The sequence below is a fragment of the Scyliorhinus canicula genome, chromosome 8 (genome assembly GCF_902713615.1).
Source record: "Scyliorhinus canicula chromosome 8, sScyCan1.1, whole genome shotgun sequence".
Lineage (NCBI taxonomy): Eukaryota > Metazoa > Chordata > Chondrichthyes > Carcharhiniformes > Scyliorhinidae > Scyliorhinus > Scyliorhinus canicula.
This window is the reverse complement of record NC_052153.1, coordinates 11,875,778-11,893,195: the sequence shown is the minus strand read 5'-3', so window position 1 is coordinate 11,893,195 and position 17,418 is coordinate 11,875,778. Positions and strand designations below refer to the sequence as shown.

The following is a 17,418-nucleotide window of genomic DNA, read 5'->3' as shown; positions in this document are numbered from 1 at the left end:
AAGGTGGGACCTGTACAAGCAGGACGGGTTGCATCTGAACCAGAGGGGCACCAATATCCTGGGGGGGAGGTTTTCTAGTACTCTTCGGGAGGGTTTAAACTAATTTGGCAGGGGAATGGGAACCGGATCTGTAGTCCAGCAACTAAGGTAGACGATAGTCAGGACGCCAAAGCACGTAGTGATGCAGTGGGGAAGGTAACAATGACAAAGGAGAGTACTTGCAGGCAAGGAGATGGGTTGAAGTGTGTATACTTTAATGCAAGAAGCATCAGGAATAAGGTGGGTGAACTTAATACATGGATCGGTACTTGGGACTACGATGTGGTGGCCATCACGGAAACTTGGATAGAAGAGGGGCAGAAATGGTTGTTGGAGGTCCCTGGTTATAGATGTTTCAACAAGATTAGGGAGGATGGTAAAAGAGGTGGGGGGGTGGCATTGTTAATTAGAGATAGTATAACAGCTGCAGAAAGGCAGTTCGAGGGGGATCTGCCTACTGAGGTAATATGGGTTGAAGTTAGAAATAGGAAAGGAGCAGTCACCTTGTTGGGAGTGTTCTATAGGCCCCCCAATAGCAGCAGAGATGTGGAGGAACAGATTGGGAAACAGATTCTGGAAAGGTGCAGAAGTCACAGGGTAGTAGTCATGGGCGACTTCAACTTCCCAAACATTGAGTGGAAACTCTTTAGATCAAATAGTTTTGGATGGGGTAGTGTTTGTGCAGTGTGTCCAGGAAGCTTTTCTAACACAGTATGTAGATTGTCCGACCAGAGGGGAGGCCATATTGGATTTAGTACTTGGTAATGAACCAGGGCAGGTGATAGATTTGTTAGTGGGGGAGCATTTTGGAGGTAGTGACCACAATTCTGTGACTTTCACTTTAGTAATGGAGAGGGATAGGTGCGAGCAACAGGGCAAGGTTTATAATTGGGGGAAGGGTAAATACAATGCTGTCAGACAAGAATTGAAGTGCAGAAGTTGGGAACATAGGCTGTCAGGGAAGGACACAAGTGAAATGTGGAACTTGTTCAAGGATCAGGTACTGCGTGTCTTTGATATGTATGTCCCTGTCAGGCAGGGAAGAGATGGTCGAGTGAGGGAACCATGGTTGACAAGAGAGGTTGAATGTCTTGTTAAGAGGAAGAAGGAGACTTATGTAAGGCTGAAGAAACAAGGTTCAGACAGGGCGCTGGAGGGATACAAGATAGCCAGGAGGGAACTGAAGAAAGGGATTAGGAGAGCTAAGAGAGGGCATGAAAAATCTTTGGCGGGTAGGATCAAGGAAAACCCCAAGGCCTTTTACACATACGTGAGAAATATGAGAATGACTAGAGTGAGAGTAGGTCCGATTAAGGACAGTAGCGGGAGATTGTGTATTGAGTCTGAAGAGATAGGAGAGGTCTTGAACAAGTATTTTTCTTCAGTATTTACAAATGAGAGGGGCCATATTGTTGGAGAGGACAGCGTGAAGCAGATTGATAAGCTTGAGGAGATACTTGTCAGGAAGGAAGATGTGTTGCGCGTTTTGAAAAACTTGAGGATAGACAAGTCCCCCGGGCCTGACGGGATATATCCAAGGATTCTATGGGAAGCAAGAAATGAAATTGCAGAGCCGTTGGCAATGATCTTTTCGTCCTCGCTGTCAACAGGGGTGGTACCAGAGGATTGGAGAGTGGCAAATGTCGTGCCCCTGTTCAAAAAAGGGAATAGGGATAACCCTGGGAATTACAGGCCAGTTAGTCTTACTTCGGTGGTAGGCAAAGTAATGGAAAGGGTACTGAGGGATAGGATTTCTGAGCATCTGGAAAGGCATTGCTTGATTAGGGATAGTCAGCACGGATTTGTGAGGGGTAGGTCTTGCCTTACAAGTCATATTGAATTCTTTGAGGAGGTGACCAAGCATGTGGATGAAGGTAAAGCAGTGGATGTAGTGTACATGGATTTTAGTAAGGCATTTGATAAGGTTCCCCATGGTAGGCTTATGCAGAAAGTAAGGAGGCATGGGATAGTGGGAAATTTGGCCAGTTGGATAACAAACTGGCTAACCGATAGAAGACAGAGAGTTGTGGTGGATGGCAAATATTCAGCCTGGAGCCCAGTTATCAGTGGCGTACCGCAGGGATCAGTTCTGGGTCCTCTGCTGTTTGTGATTTTCATTAACGACTTGGATGAGGGAGTTGAAGGGTGGGTCAGTAAATTTGCAGATGATACGAAGATTGGTGGAGTTGTGGATAGTGAGGAGGGCTGTTGTCGGCTTCAAAGAGACATAGATAGAATGCAGAGCTGGGCTGAGAAGTGGCAGATGGAGTTTAACCCTGACAAGTGTGAGGTTGTCCATTTTGGAAGGACAAATCTGAATGCGGAATACAGGGTTAATGGTAGGGTTCTTGGCAATGTGGAGGAGCAGAGAGATCTTGGGGTCTATGTTCATTGTTCTTTGAAAGTTGCCACTCAAGTGGATAGAGCTGTGAAGAAGGCCTATGGTGTGCTAGCGTTCATTAGCAGAGGGATTGAATTTAAGAGCCGTGAGGTGATGATGCAGCTGTACAAAACCTTGGTCAGGCCACATTTGGAGTACTGTGTGCAGTTCTGGTCACCTCATTTTAGGAAGGATGTGGAAGCTTTGGAAAAGGTGCAGAGGAGATTTACCAGGATGTTGCCTGGAATGGAGAGTAGGTCATACGAGGAAAGATTGAGGGTGCTGGGCCTTTTCTCATTGGAACGGAGAAGGATGAGGGGCGACTTGATAGAGGTTTATAAGATGATCAGGGGAATAGATAGAGTAGATAGTCAGAGACTTTTTTCCCCGGGTGGAACACACCATTACAAGGGGACATAAATTTAAGATAAATGGTGGAAGATATAGAGGGGATGTCAGAGGTAGGTTCTTTACCCAGAGAGTAGTGGGGGCATGGAATGCACTGCCTGTGGTAGTAGTTGAGTCGGAAAATTTATGGACCTTCAAACGGCTATTGGATAGGTACTTGGATTAGGGTAGACTAAGGGAGTGTAGGTTAACTTCTTAAGGGCAGCACGGTAGCATTGTGGATAGCACAATTGCTTCACAGCTCCAGGGTCCCAAGTTCGATTTCGACTTGGGTCACTGTCTGTGTGGAGTCTGCACATCCTCCCCGTGACTGCGTGGGTTTCCTCCGGGTACTCCGGTTTCCTCCCACAGTCCAAAGATGTGCAGGTTGGGTGGATTGGCCATGACAAATTGTCCAAAATTCTATGATTAACCTAGGACAAAAGTTCGGCGCAACATCGTGGGCCGAAGGGCCTGTTCTGTGCTGTATTTCTCTATCTCTATTGCAAACTAGGGACCGGAGTAATGAGAGGCAACTAAACTCAAACTCTCTACCAATGAATTACAAGGGTAGGAAATGGAAAGTGGGAATCGTTATCTTTAAAATACATCCAGAGGGACCTTCTGGAATTACAACACACAGGCTAAATCCGCAGCGTTGCTTCAAGGTAGTTACAACAATAGAACAAGCTTCAAATTGAATCATAGAATTTACAGGGCAGAAGGAGGCCCTTGGAAAGAGCACAAAGCCCACAACTCCACCCTATCCCAGTCACTGCACCTAACCCTTTAGAATACTTAAGGGCAATTTAGCATGGCCAATCCACCTAACCTGCACATCTTTGTTGAAAAACAAATTACATTTTTTTTTAATGTTTTCAGGGAAGGGGAGTTTAGCGTGCTCACCATTGGGTTGTGAGGGTGAGACCCACGCAGACACGGGGAGAACGTGCAAACTCCACATGGATGGTGACCCGGGGCCAGGATCGAACCTGGAACTTTCAGCGCTGTGAGGTGGCATTGCTAACCACTGCGTCACCATGCTGCCCCTATGGAAAACAAATTTAGGCTGACACAAGGAAGATTGTTTTTCCAAAGGCAGAATAATATTTTGAGGGGGGGGGGGGGGGGGGGGGGGGTGGTGGAGTTGAAAGCCTTAAGAGAAGCCAAATTCCAATTGCTTGCTACTGTATTGGGACAAATAATAGTGGCTCGAGTGGGTCATATAGTTCAAGCATTCAGTTTAGGAGCTCCCAGCGTTATCCCCTTATCTAAAGAGTGTTGAATTGGACTCCCAGTCCCGTGGGAGCCATAACTTGTTTCCACACTGTTGTATTCGGAAAGGAAATATCAGCCAGCGTTCTGACTTTCAGCCTCTATCCAATGAGCCCAATAAACATGCTGGAGAGGGTGATGGTGATTTTTTTTTTCATTCATTCACGGGGTTTGGGCGTTGCTGGCATTTATTGTCCATTGCTAATTGTCCTTGAACTGAGTGGCTTACTAGGCCGTTTCAGAGGCAAGAGTCAACCACATTGCTGTACATAAGAAGAACATAAGAACTAGGAGCAGGAGTAGGCCATCTGCCCCCTCGAGCCTGCTCTGCCATTCAATGAGATCATGGCTGATCTTTTGTGGACTCAGCTCCACTTTCCGGCCCGAACACCATAACCCTTAATCCCTTTATTCTTCAAAAAACTATCTATCTTTTCCTTAAAAACATGTAATGAAGGAGCCTCAACTGCTTCACTGGGCAAGGAATTCCATAGATTCACAACCCTTTGGGTGCAGAAGTTCCTCCTAAACTCAGTCCTAAATCTACTTCCCCTTATTTTGAGGCTATGTCCCCTAGTTCTGCTTTCACCCGCCAGTGGAAACAACCTGCCCGCATCTATCCTATCTATTCCCTTCATAATTTTATATGTTTCTATAAGATCCCCCCTCATCCTTCTAAATTCCAACGAGTACAGTCCCAGTCTACTCAACCTCTCCTCATAATCCAACCCCTTCAGCTCTGGGATTAACCTAGTGAATCTCCTCTGCACACCCTCCAGTGCCAGTACGTCCTTTCTCAAGTAAGGAGACCAAAACTGAACACAATACTCCAGGTGTGACCTCACTAACACTTTATACAATTGCAACATAACCTCCCTAGTCTTAAACTCCATCCCTCTAGCAATGAAGGACAAAATTCCATGGGCCTTCTTAATCACCTGTTCCACCTGTAAACCAACCTTCTGTGACTCATGCACGAGCACACCCAGGTCTCTTGCACAGCGGCATGCTTTAATATTTTATCGTTTAAATAATAATCCCGTTTGCTGTTATTCCTACCAAAATGGATAACCTCACATTTGTCAACATTGTATTCCATCTGCAAGACCCTAGCCCATTCACTTAACCTATCCAAATCCCTCTGCAGACTTCCAGTATCCTCTGCACTTTTCGCTTTACCACTCATCTTAGTGGCATCTGCAAACTTGGACACATTGCCCTTGGTCCCCAACTCCAAATCATCTATGTAAATTGTGAACAATTGTGGGCCCAACACGGATCCCTGAGGGACACCACTAGCTACTGATTGCCAACCAGAGAAACACCCATTAATCCCCACTCTTTACTTTCTATTAATTAACCAATCCTCTATCCATGCTACTACTTTACCCTTAATGCCATGCATCTTTATCTTATGCAGCAACCTTTTGTGTGGCACCTTGTCAAAGGCTTTCTGGAAATCCAGAAATACCACATCCATTGGCTCCCCGTTATCTACTGCACTGGTAATGTCCTCAAAAAATTCCACTAAATTAGTTAGGCATGACCTGCCGTTTATGAACCCATGCTGCGTCTGCCCAATGGGACAATTTCTATCCAGGTGCCTCGCTATTGCTTCCTTGATGATAGATTCCAGAATCTTCCCTACTACCGAAGTTAAGATCACTGGCCTATAATTTCCTGCTTTCTGCCTACCTCCCTTTTTAAACAGTGGTGTCACGTTTGCTAATTTCCAATCCACCGGGACCACCCCAGAGTCTAGTGAATTTTGGTAAATTATCACTAGTGCATCTGCAATTTCCCTAGCCATCTCTTTTAGCACTCTGGGATGCATTCCATCAGGGCCAGGAGACTTGTCTACCTTTAGCTCCATTAGCTTGCCCATCACTACCTCCTTAGTGATAACAATCCTCTCAAGGTCCTCACCTGTCATAGCCTCATTTCTATCAGTCGCTGGCATGTTATTTGTGTCATCAACTGTGAAGACCGACCCAAAAAACCTGTTCAGTTCCTCAGCCATTTCCTCATTTCCCATTATTAAAACTCCCTTCTCATCCTCTAAAGGACCAATATTTACCTTAGCCACTCTTTTTTGTTTTATATATTTGTAAAAACTTTTACTGTCTGTTTTTATATTCTGAGCAAGTTTACTCTCATACTCTATCTTACTCTTCTTTATAGCTTTTTTAGTAGCTTTCTGTTGCCCCCTAAAGATTTCCCAGTCCTCTAATCTCCCAGCAATCTTTGCCACTTTATATGCTTTTTCCTTCAATTTGATACTCTCCCTTATTTCCTTAGATATCCACTGTCGATTTTCCCTCTTTCTACCGTCCTTCCTTTTTGTTGGTATAAACCTTTGCTGAGCACTGTGAAAAATCGCTTGGAAGGTTCTCCACTGTTCCTCAACTGTTCCACCATAAAGTCTTTGCCCCCAGTCTACCTTAGCTAGTTCTTCTCTCATCCCCTTGTAATCTCCTTTGTTTAAACACAAAACATTAGTATTTGATTTTACTTTCTCACCCTCCATCTGTATTTTAAATTCCACCATATTGTGATCGCTCCTTCCAAGAGGATCCCTAACTATGAGATCACGAATCAATCCTGTCTCATTACACAGGACAAGATCTAGGACCGCTTGTTCCCTCGTAGGTTCCATTACATATTGTTCTAGGAAACTATCGCGGATACATTCTATAAACTCCTCCTCAAGGTTGCCTTGACCGACCTGGTTAAACCAATCGGCATGTCGATTAAAATCCCCCATGATAACTGCTGTACCATTTCTACATGCATCAGTTATTTCTTTGTTTATTGCCTGCCCCACCATATCGTTACTATTTGGTGGCCGATAGACTACTCCTATCAGTGGCTTTTTCGCCTTACTATTCCTGATTTCCACCCAAATGGATTCAACCTTATCCTCCATAGCACCGATGTCATCCCTTACTATTGCCCGGATGTCATCCTTAAATAACAGAGCAACACCACCTCCCTTACCATCCACTCTGTCCTTCCGAATAGTTTGATACCCTCGGATATTTAACTCCCAGTCGTGACCATCCTTTAACCATGTTTCAGTAATGGCCACTAAATCATAGTCATTTACGATGATTTGTGCCATCAACTCATTTACTTTATTCCGAATACTACGAGCATTCAGGTAAAGTACACTTATGTTGGTTTTTTTACCTCTGTTTTGAATCTTAACATCTCCAGTTTTATTCCTTTTGTTATTTCTGGGCCTATTCACTGAGCTCCCCTCAGTCACTGTACCTTGTACTGTCGCCCTTTTAGATTTTTGACTATGAATTCTCTGCCTTGCACTTTTCCCCTTACTTCCTTTTGCTTCTGTCCCTGTTTTACTACCTTCCAACTTCCTGCATCGGTTCCCATCCCCCTGCCACATTAGTTTAACCCCTCCCCAACAGCTCTAGAAAACATCGGTTCCAGTCCTGCCCAGGTGCAGACCTTCTGGTCCCACCTCCCCCAGAACCGGTCCCAATGCCCCAGGAATTTGAATCCCTCCCTCTTGCACCATCTCTCGAGCCACGCATTCATCCTATCTATCCTGACATTCCTACTCTGACTAGCTCGTGGCACTGGTAGCAATCCTGAGATTACTACCTTTGAGGTCCTACTTTTTAGTTTAACTCCTAACTCCCTGAATTCCGCTTGTTGGACCTCATCCCGTTTTTTACCTATATCGTTGGTGCCTATGTGCACCACGACAGCTGGCTGTTCACCCTCCCCCCCCCCCCCCCCCCCCCAGAATGTCCTGCAGCCGCTCCGAGACATCCTTGACCCTTGCACCAGGGAGGCAACATACCATCCTGGAGTCTCGATTGCGTCCACAGAACCGCCTGTCTATTCCCCTTACGATCGAGTCCCCTATCACTATAGCCCTGCCATTTTTCTTCCTGCCCTGCTGTGCAGCAGAGCCAGCCACGGTGCCATGAACCTGGCCTCTGCTGCCTTCCCCGGTGAGCCATCTCCCTCAACAGTATCCAAAGCGGTATATCTGTTTTGCAGGGAGATGACCACAGGGGACACCTGCACAGCCTTCCTACTCTTGCTCTTTCTTTTGGTCACCCATTTTCTATCTCCCTCATTAATTTTCACCTGCGGTGTGACCAACTCGCTAAACGTGCTATCCACGACCTCCTCAGCATCGCGGATGCTCCAAAGTGAGTCCATCCGCAGCTCCAGAGCCGTCAAGCGGTCTAACAGGAGCTGCAACTGAACACACTTCTTGCACGTGAAAGAGCCAGGGACAGTGGACGTGTCCCTGAGCTCCCACATCGCACACGAGGATCATGACACGGGTCTGGGATCTCCTGCCATGTCTTAAACATAGATCTGCAGTCACCGGCAGGCCAGAAGCAGGCGAGGATGGCAGATTAGTCAACCACAGGAGTTTTTCCGACCATCGACATGGTCATCATTAATTCCAGATTTTTATTGAATTCAAATTTCATCATCTGCCGCGGTGCGATTTCAACCTGGGTCCCCAGAGCATTACCCTAGGTCTCTGGATTATTGGTCCAGTGCCAACACTATGCCACCGCCACTGCCTCCCCATACTGATCAGGAGAGAAAAGGGAGAAACCAGGTCGGTAACAAAGCTGGTTGTTCAATTTACTGGAGAGCCCACTGGAATACCTAACCTTTGTAAATTGGTTATCCAGTCAGATTCCAACTCTTATTCAGCACCAGGTCCCATTACTCTTTGTATAGTTTACAGTTTTGCCACGGGTAATTATGGAAGCAGCCTGCTTGCTGTTCGACTCCTTTACCCTGTCTGGCAAAGAAGTGCATGAACGTGGCCTCAAGTTCATTACTCAACTCTGTCCTGTGTCACAGTTGTGAAGTTTATCAGATTTTAAACTCTATTGGCGGGATCTACCAGAATGGGGACAGAGTCCCTCAGCGCGAGGTTAACTGGGTGTTTCCAGGCGCTCAGAGTGCCGAGGAACACCCCGCTATCTAACGAACGACTCAACAGGGAACTCCCCGGCAAGGCTGCACTGAGCCCCATTCTCTGCAGTGAGGAGCTCTGCTCGCCGGAACCTCAGTGCAGCGAGTGATCGGGGCACCATTTTTAAACGGCATCCCGATCTCTCGAGCCCCCCGAACCTTTTCCAAGCCACAACTCACTTTATAAGCCCCCCCCCCCCCCACACCCACATCGGTGCAGGGCACCCCTGGCCTGATCACTGACTCTCAAAAAATGCCACTTTAGCATCTTGGCAATGCCAGCCCAACACCTTGGCAGTGCAAACACGGTAGCCAGTCAGTGCCCCTGCCAGCATCACCTTGGCAGCACCAGGCTGGCTCCCAGGTGACACTGCCAGGGTCCCCAGTTGGCATCAGCAGTGCTGGGGTGCCACCGTGCCCAAAGTGTCATGCACCCGGGGGCATCCAATCCCCTGGCAGATCCCACAGAGTACTATTCCGTCTGGTCCCCGTTTGTGGAGACCAGGGGCGAAATTCTCCGACCCTGCGTGGAATCGGCCGGCGGCAGCGTTATTCCTGCTCCCGCCATGTTAGGAATTATCCGACCTGCCATAAAACGGCGTTGTTCAAATCCCGCCGGCCGCCTCGGAGAACAGCTGGTGCCGGCGGGATGTCATGTTATTTTTAGGGTGAATAATTCTCCGGCCCGGATGGGCCGAAGTCCCGCCGACGTGGCCACGGGTCACGTCGGCAAAAATCAAAGTAGGTTTATAACGGCGTCAACCATTGATGATGGTTGACGCCGTTCAGTAACCTACATCGAGTGCGCGGGGGGGTGGGTAGGGGCGTTGGAGAGGGGTGTGGAGGGGGGTAGCGGCGTTGGAGAGGGGTTGGGAGGGGTGGGGAGGGGAGGTAGCGGCGTTGGAGAGGGGTTGGGAGGGGTGGGGAGGAGGGGTCGCGGCGTTGGGGAGGGGGGTCGCGGCGTTGGAGAGGGGTGGGGGGGGAGGGGGTGGGGGGGTAGGGGTGGGGGGGGGTAGGGGTAGAGGTAGGGGGTAGGGGGCAGCGGCGTGCAGAGGGGGTCGGGGCGACGGTGCGTAGGCCCCGGGGATCCATTGGATGGGGGCATCAGCAGATCTTCCTCTTCCTCCCAACTGCCTTGTCTTTGTTTGAGAGAGAGAGAGAGAGAGAGAGAGGGAGATTGTGGGGACAGACGGAGAGAGAGAGACAGAGAGAGGGAGTCCCGTCCGTCCTCTGGCTGAGAGCAGGGCTTTGGTGAGTATATTGCAATCTGCCTAAACCCAGGATTTACAGTGCGGTTTAGGTTCTGTGTTTACCCCAGGTGTGGGGGCGGGGAAAAGAGGGAGGGTTCGGCATTCCTCAGGGGCACTGCATTGAACCACCCCCACCCCCCTCCCAAATCATCCTCCATCTAACCTCATCCATCCCTCTTTTCCCCGCCCCCACACCTGGGGTAAACACAGAACCTAAACCGTACTGTAAATCTGTGCCAGTGCACAGGGGGATCAAATAGCTCTGGAACAAAGGGCAGGATGAAGAGAATGTGAGAGAGAGAGAGGAGAAAGGGGGCGGGAGGAGAAAGGGGGAGGGAGGAGAAAGGGGGAGGGAGGAGAATGAGGCCCAGGGGGTGGGAAGGCAGAATTAATCCAAATTCCTGTTTATTTACTCAGACTCTTCAAAAGGTTGTTTCTCCCCAGGATTAGAAAAGGTGCCTTGATAATTCACAGCACAGAACCCTTTCTGCGCTGTGAATTATAAAGGCAGAACCCAGAAACTTTGCCAAAAGTTTTTCCCTCTCTCTCCACGCGTTTTTCCTGTTGTTGTGAAACTGACCTGAAATCGCAGAGGCTGAAGCTGAAATAGACAAATCCAGACACATCTCCCACCCCGGGATCCCAGCATTTCCCTCTGCATTCTAACCAGGCAATATTCCTGGGTTTAGGCAGATTGCAATATACTCACCAAAGCCCTGCTCTCAGCCAGAGGACGGACGGGACTCCCTCTCTCTGTCTCTCTCTCTCTGTCTGTCCCCACAATCTCCCTCTCTCTCTCTCTCTCTCTCTCTCTCAAACAAAGACAAGGCAGCTGGGAGGAAGGGGAGCCTTGAGGAAGATCTGCTGATACCCCCTACCCCCCTACCTCTACCTACCCCCCTCCACCCCTACCCCCCCACCCCCCACCCCTACCCCCCCACACCCCTACCCCCCCCACCCCAACCCCCCCAATGCCGCAACCCCCCCATCGCCGCAACCCCCCCACGCCGCAACCCCCCCCCACCCCCCCAACGCCGCAACCCACCCCCCCAATGCCGCAAACCACCCCCCCAACGCCGCAACCCACCCCCCACCCCACCCCAACGCCGCAACCCACCCTCCCACCCCTTCCCCCCTCCAACGCCGGGTGGCGTTGATGATGTCGCCCGACATCAACCGACGCGCCACTTCCGCAGCGGGTGAAACTGACGCGTACAGCGTCACTCCGCTGCTGGCCCTTTCGGGACGGGAGATTTAGGGTTTATAAGCAGGCCCCGACGCCGGAGTCACCAGCGCCGCTTTTGCCCGCCGGTAATGGGCGTCACGTTGGTCTTCGGTGAATTTCGCCCCAGTACTGAACAACGCTCGCCCAGGGTCTCCCAAGGCGAGGGTGTTAGATCTTATGCCTTGGTTAGATCTCGGAAATGCATATTAGAGTGAAATAACTGTCTAATTCTAATGTACAGATTTGCCAGAGAATTGCAACCTCTAATGCGATCTCGCCAGGCTTGAGCCAGGTAGATCCTGGAACTGGGATTTCCCGCCATCTACCGGTTGCATTGAGCCGCACCACGCTGTGCTGTTTTCGGGCACAATGCAACCCAGTAGATCCCGCCCTGTATCTTTGATGTATAGTTATAGTTCGGGATAAGCCTTAAAATTTAGGGTAAATGAGAGTCACGTGACAGTCTGCCCGACAGTAAGCCTGGGCGATTTAATTGTTAGAGATCAGAAGAAGAATCAGATTGTTTTATTCAGAGTGTAGTACAAGGTATTTTACATTTAATCTTTTTTTTTAACAAACAATTTTATTGAGGTATTTTTTGGAATTCTAAACAGTTACAATTTACATTTAATCTTAAATCTACTATGGGTACATCCTGCATCTTCTGAAGTCCCAGAAAGGTGATATTGATATTAAGTTGTACATGGAAGTGCTGTAAATTATCTCTTTACTTCTGACAGCTGGCAACAGAGCTAAGTAATCAGCGTTTCTACGTCAGTACAAAGCTACCCTGCTTCCCATTGCAAAGGAAAAGTGGATAACAGAGCCATGTTGATATCAGGTTACAGGCTTTCCTATGAATCTTGAAATATCACAGACAGCAGGGAGTTGCAGTTTGGTCTTGCAGTCTGCAGCCAGCTTCAGGGATAGAGAGCAAGAAAAGATCGGATTAGCCAGGCCTGCACATGAAGCAACAAAATGTTGACTCTGTTGTTCATCATGCAGAACACAGGTGGGAGTGGGTTTGTGAGGAGTTAAAGAGGCTGGAAGATTTGCCTAACTTTGAGATAGCGGGAGAAAGCTACAGTGTAACCCTCAAAGTCAGAGACTGTTCTGAGATTAGAAGTTACTCAGCTGGAAAAGTAGACAGGAAGCAACCCTGAACTGTTTGTCATGAGACTTGTAATACTGGGGGAGATTGATAAATAACAAGAAACTGTTCATTTCTGTAGTTTCAGTTGTAAGCTGCCAACACAAACCGGTGTTTTGTCATTTTGTCACCTTTTCAACTCCGAACTGGAAATTCAAATTTCTCTTTAAAAGTTCTCCGTTTCAATGAAGGTGTAGTCTGAGGAAACGCAATGGGTTTTTTATTAAGCAAAGCTGTCTTTCAAGGCAAGAACACGTTTTAACAGCATTAAAAAACCTTCCCTGAAAGCACTCCAATGGCCCGAGTTTACAATGTTTTCACAGTGGCTCAGCTTCAGAGATTTTGCATTTTGAGTCATACAGCACAGAAGGAGGCCATTTGGTCCATCGGGCCCTTTAAAAGAGCTATGCAATTAGTCTTGCATGCCTTGTCTTTCCCCATTGCCCTGCATTTTGCACCGCCCACCTTACCTTTCTAATATTTATCTGATTCTGTTCTGAAAGCCGTTTTTGAGTTCTTCCACCATCCTGTGTGTTTCAGATCAAAACAGCGCACCATGTAAAGAAATATGTTCTATTCCGGTTCTTTTGCCAATTATCGTGAATCGGGGTCCTCTGGTGACCAGCCCTCCTCTTACTGAAAGGTTTCCATGCCGTAGTCCATCTTAACTGCCTGTGGGAAGATGGATGGATCAACAACATTGTTAAATTAGTGATCTGAGGAATGCTATACCCAAACAGGCTCTTATCAAGCCAAGCCAATTTAGCACAACTAGAGTAAGGAGGGATAGCTACCCTCAGGAAAGAATTGACTGACGCACCACAGAAATGTGCACAATACTGGAACAACTTGGCAATTGGTTACAAATCATTGTTTTCCCTTTCCAGAATTAGTAAGTGACACACATACAAGGATGGCTTTCGATCGTGTTCTGAGGCTAACGTCGTCCTTGGTAATCTCCCAAGTTTGTTTATTTTTATCCCTGATCTCCAAGTTCTTAGCGTGTGCCAATTATCCCATCTTAATTCAAAGCTGCTTCATTTAAATTGTCTGACAATTGGAATATTTTAAGTACCGAGTTATTTATGACGCTTAATTTGAATGATTGAATAATTCAGTTTTTCTTTTCCCCTGCTACCAGAAACAACTTCTAAGTTACCAGAAGTGGATAGTGCCCCTTAAATTGAGTATCTAATTGGGAAAGGCAGCAGTGAAGTCGAGATATTTCTTCCCAACAGCTCAGCAGATATAAAGAGAAAAGATTTTTTGAGTCGCTACTATATGTATCATAAATGGAAGAATAAAGAGCACAACATGAACAGAAAATATATTTATCCACCCCCACCCCCATCCACAATTCAAAGGGGCATAAAACTGATAAACATCCAACACAAGATTGAGTTGGGTCATTTTTCAGGCATTCTTCACAGGTGCCTAAGCCAGGCACCAGTTCCCGTACATATGTAAATTAGAGGCATGATGCCCGTCTTTAGGCCCTCAGTTAGAATTTGGACAATGGCGAGCTGGGGCAGGTGTCTGCTATTTAAGAAAGGTGAAAAAGATAAACGAAACCGAACTGTGGACCAGTTAGCATTTGTTCTATAACTAAGGATGGAGCGCAGAATTCCTTGATAATTTTCACCGAGTTGAGAGCCAGCGCAGCCTCTGTAAGGACTAGGCCATGTCTGAAACGCTTGACTGATTTTTTCGAAGGGAGAGCTAAAAGAGTGGACTTGGGGATATCTATGGATGTTATTATTATGGACTTCCAGAACAGATTTAATAAAGTGCCTCACATGGGACTGTTCGCTGAAGTTGAAACTTTTGGAATTATTGACCTAGTTGGGAAATTGTCTGGCTGGTAGGAGACAGAGGGTAGGGGGCCGAGTTTTCACTACGAGGCGGGAAGCTCGAGGAGGGAAGTTCAAAGATCAATCAAAGCAAACACCACTCTTCCACCAGTGAAAACAGAGCCCTGCTGAGTTAAGGCATTATTGAGCCTTAAGAGCTCAGCCAAGCATTCAGAGAGGCCATCTGTGAACTGTATCAACAGAAACAGATGGCCAAGCATGGGAGGACTGAAAGGGCACATGGGGAAGAAACCTTTCAAAAGGTTCCTATGTCCAGACTCTGGTTCATGAATCCTCTGAGGACGGAGTATCCACGAGGGGCTGGCCAAACACTACAGAAATTGTGGAGGGGTGGAGAGGATGCGAGGTCCCGACCACCTGCAATCGGACCATTCAGGTTAGGGGTGCAAGGTATGGAGTGTTACACATAAGTTGCATAGAATCTAGACCCACCCCACCATTGTTAAAAGCATCCGTAGGCGGCTTAACTCTGTAAAAATTTAGCCCTATGGGTATGGACAGGTAGTCTAATTGCGTGATGTGACCGGCAGGGACCTGTTTTGGGGTCTGAACAATCACTACTTATAGATTGATACATTTTTGTTAACTGAGGGTATTGAAGGATGTTGGGCACAGACGAATATATGGAATTATGTGACAAAATGGCCATGGTCTCATAAAAACATGGAAACAGCACCGCCTGTAAGTTTTTCCCTTCAAATCACCCAGCATCCCGACATTGGAAATATGTCGCCATTCCTTTGTCATCACATGCAATTGGTGACAAAGGTCCACGCAGTAATGTTAAGGTAGCGGAAGGCACAGTCAAGAGTGCAAGGGAAATCAGGGTGACTAACCTTGAACACATGGAGCACGTCGACCATGGGACTGAGGATGTGGGGAGGGTGTTTTGCTGGTGTATGTACGAGCTTAGATTGGAGGTGGGGGGTTGATAATTACTGGCCCTGGTGGTCAGCGGCCACAGCCCACATGCTCAGGCGAAGGAGAGGAGACGCCAAGACTCAGACTCCCACAGGCTATCTTAGAAATAAGGACAAAAGGTGTCTCTTAAGGGAGCCCTTAAAATACAGGATAATTGATCACCTGGAATAGAGTTGACGAGTTAATCTTTTGCGAGGCCTTGGAGGGTGGGAAGTGAGATTCAGAAGTGACATGTTTGGAGGCAGAATTTGAAAGACATGGGGCAGAGGCAGTTCTTAACAAAGTGTATAACTTTGTAAACTGGTGGGCAGGGTTCTCCGTTGGCTGATGCCGAAAATGCAATTGGGAGAATAGGTTCGGACGCTAAAATCGCGGCGGGCACCAATTTCAAGCCAAATTACAATTCTCCGTCACCTTGACAGTGGCGTCAATGCGGTCCGTAATGCACGTACAGTAAACACCGTTTGCATGGCATTAGCTGGCCTGACCCGGTTTTCTCCAGGGCATCCGCGATGCTCTGCCTCCGATGCGCTGAGTTCCCAATGGCGCGGTTCACGTGTGCTTTTAAAAATTGTAAAACCGGCATAATGGCTACCAAGGGACGGCGGGCGGGTTGGGGGGGGGGGGGCACAGAGTGTCCAACATCACCATAGTTTGCTGACAGTTGTGCTGCTGGCCGGGGGGCTTCTGCCAGGGCTGGGGGAGGGGGCGTAGCGGGGAATGGCCAGGAGGTGGCCTGTGGGGTCGGGGTGGATGGGCACGGAACACCATTGTTGCAGCTGGCAAGGCAGCCGTGCAGCTGCCACACCGCCAGCAGCCCACTGTGAACTGAGGGCCAAGTGTGGTTTAGGTGCCCCCTCCCCCCCCCCCCCCCCAGACCATCCCCCTCGATGCCATCTGGCCCCAGCTGACCCATCAGCTGTATGGTCGCACTCCAGCACAATCAGTGTTATCTTGTTGGCTGGGATGAGTGTGTGTGGGTGTGTAATGTATGTGTGCGGCTGCAGCTTGTCAACCTCCCGAGTGTCACTCATGGACCCGGCGAATCCCGCACCGTTTATCATTGGAATCGTTGGGTTCCACGTGGCGCCGGTGCTAGCCCCTCTACGGTCGCTGAAATTGGTCCAGGTTCGACGCCAGTTTTGCTGTCGTGAAAGTCCGCGAATTCTACATCAACGTCAACACTTGTGTCTCAGAAAGGGAGAATCTTGCCCAAACACATTGGGCTTCTGTATGTGAATAGTACATCTTTTAAACACTTCATTTTTGACACTTCAGTCAATTTTTGCAGACTGGTAGTTGCTGATTCGTATTCTATTCAGTACCTATTTGTTCTCATGGCTATTGTGAATAATAATCCTTAATAGAATCCATCAATTGAGAATATTGTTGTCAACAGAATAACTGTCTCCAGCACACTGGACTGTCTTTTTAAAAAAAATAACTGGTAGCCTGCAAGATGCTGGGTTCAGGTCTATGAATTTTGTTACTAATTGTATTACCAAGCGAAAAACTAATTAACTGGTAATTGGAACATCATTGCCATGGGTGACTGGATTTGATTTTGTTCCCCTTCCCCATTACAGAACTCGGGCAATTTAAGCATTTTAAATGAGACATCAGCATCAGGTTTTCAGGCAGGATCAATTTGCGAAGCAGCTATTAACAGCAGGCTGTTCCACAGTTATTAGCCGCTTTTGAGCCTCCTGCCTTGGGACTCTCCGAAGTCTCTGTCTCTCTCCCCCCCCCCCCCCCCCCCCCCCCCCCCTCAGCCTCTCTTGATCTAGCCTTGTTCGACTGTCCGAAAATCTCCTTACATAGCTCAGTGTCCGACTTTGTCTGATAATCTCTCCGGCCAAGTACTCAGAGTATCTCGTGGCACTAACGGTGGGAGTTGCTGTTCATACTTTCGGAACCTAGGATCAGGAATAGGCCATTTGGGGTGT

General features: G+C 47.9%; 1 protein-coding gene and 1 long non-coding RNA gene across 2 annotated transcripts in view; one reads left to right on the top strand and one right to left on the bottom strand.

The window, feature by feature from the left end:
• grin3a (glutamate receptor, ionotropic, N-methyl-D-aspartate 3A) overlaps positions 1–17,418 on the top strand; it is a 159,668-nt gene that overhangs the window by 54,723 nt on the left and 87,527 nt on the right. The gene's annotated exons all lie outside the window — the stretch shown is intronic.
• On the bottom strand, positions 12,181–13,631 carry LOC119970134. Its single transcript, XR_005461546.1, has 3 exons — positions 13,501–13,631; positions 13,151–13,352; positions 12,181–12,448 (listed from the first exon to the last, which is right to left on the bottom strand). It is a non-coding gene; the product is annotated as an uncharacterized LOC119970134 (long non-coding RNA).